The sequence below is a fragment of the Ixodes scapularis genome, unplaced genomic scaffold (assembly GCF_016920785.2).
Source record: "Ixodes scapularis isolate PalLabHiFi unplaced genomic scaffold, ASM1692078v2 PGA_scaffold8__174_contigs__length_109621045, whole genome shotgun sequence".
Taxonomy (NCBI): Eukaryota; Metazoa; Arthropoda; class Arachnida; order Ixodida; family Ixodidae; genus Ixodes; species Ixodes scapularis.
The window spans coordinates 8,666,123-8,668,305 of record NW_024609883.1 but is presented as its reverse complement, the minus strand read 5'-3'; positions in this window follow the sequence as shown (position 1 = coordinate 8,668,305).

The window sequence follows — 2,183 nt, the reverse complement described above, 5'->3', positions numbered from 1 at the left end:
AAAAACGCTCACACTTTGCAGTTTAATTTGGTAGAGTAGAATTATGTTAAAACCCTTTTATATCCTACTAACGGACAAAAATCTTTCGTTATGTTGCAAATCTATCTCTTCCAGCTCAGAATCCTAGCAACATCTTTAAATAGGGGTGTTGTTTTTCCTACAATGACACGCGTGTCTTCAAAATTGGAGTCTTTTCATTTGTTTAGTAAACGGTCCATGCTGCCGGGGGATATAATTCTTGTCTGGACAATCCAATTTGTTGCAATTCAGGAAAGGTGACTTCTGTGTAAATATCAACGGCTTTGAATATTTCAACATGGTCTTGAGTGACAGAAATATTCGTCATGTCCGTTAAATTTCCAAGTTCTGAATGACAGGAAAATATATGGTTGCCTGTTACCTTAACCTTAAAGTATACCTTTTTTCTATTAGATAATGCAAAATAGCATCTTGGGGGAGCAAATCTAGAAAATAATAAACATACGTATACATGCTTGTGCGCAGGTCTGTTCAATGTATCTGCATCAACGTATGTGTCTAGGAAAGGTCTTTATATTTTTAGATTTTATATGCGTGTATGTCACGTTTGTGTATCTTTTGTGTTTATATAAATACAAAACGCACCAATAGGCAAATCGGTCCTGTAGCGGCTTTTCTGTAGTTGACCTGGAGTGCCATTACCAAGAAACTTACATTAGGGATAAACCTCAATAATATTTATTCCTCAATTGGTTAAACAATATGTTTGATTTGTAAGTCTTTTTATTAACTACATGTCACAATTGATCACATGGTGACAACAAAACGTACAAATCTTCAGGAGGCTGTTTGTTGAGATCCAGAATGCTTGAATTAATTCTTGTGCTCATGAATAGCTTCGCTCAGTGCGCAGTAGCAGTAGCCTTTTTATCTACCGTAAATATATAAAAAATACAAACCCAAAGTTTGCATTAGAGTGAAAATCAGTCATTCGGCTAGTTGACTGCGTCTTAATGGGCAAATTACACCATAAGATCGATATTTTGTAATATAGCGAACACCTGTATATTATCCTTGGAGATTATCCTAAACATTTAGGCTTAGAAACAGTGCGTTTGCAGAGGAATACATTATTTCCAAAATGCGAGATTTGATACTCCTATCCTAATCAACGACGTGGTTGGGGTGACAATGCACTCCTTGCTATTTTGGATGGCATGCAAGAAAACGTTTTTTTTTTGTTCAACTTTCTCTATTCCTTTTTTATCGATCATGAGAATTACGGTCGCTCCACTTTTTTAAGTGGCCAATCGCACGCTTATTTCGTTGTACTTTCTCCGAGTGCAGAAGACGCGCTACTTTTTAGTTAAAATGTCTTTTTTGTGGCAGTGTTTTTAATTAAAATAATTTTTTATTAGGCAAAAAGGAAAACGAAGGGTTGCAGACTGATGAGCGGCGCAAGGGATAACCCAAAAATGTTGATCGCTCAACAATTGTTTTTTCAGTAAGCTTCTGCGCATGAATACACATCCTCCCATGGCCTTGCTTCCCGCTGCCGTCATTTTCGCAGGCCAAAGTAGCGGTCGGCCAACATATTTAGCAGCAATCTTTGCGCGTATTTCGCCATTTTTAGCCATTCTTGGTTGAGTATACCCTAGTATGGGGCATAATAGGCAGTGATGACAATGTATTCTGACGGACGGAGACAAGTTTGGTGGCCCTTCTTTTGTAGTTCGAAAACAACTCCGCAGACGGCGCTCGTTACAGAAAAAAAAATCCATTGCTTTTTGGAAATCCGAGAGGTTATCTGTAACAGGAACAAACAACATGGCTGAGCCGTAACCAACTTCTGAATAGGTCTCACCCCTGTCAACTTTACCAGCACCAACATTTTTTTATCAATCAGTTGACGCCGTCCTCAAAAAACAAATTCAGGACGAAACCGAAATTAAAGAATTGTGTAAACGGATGGACACCGTAGAAAAAGAGAATCCGGCTTTGTGGCGGACAGACTGTGCGATGGAATCAGTGATCTTGAATGGCAAACTAGAGCATTAAATCTGGAGCTTCATGGTGTTACTATGACTGAAAACGAAAACTTGCTAGAAAAGGTTAACAACGTTGCGTTCCGACTGCAGCTTCTGCCCCTATCAGAGAACGAGGTAGTTGCCGTACACCGACTACCCTCAAGACGAGGTAAAGCG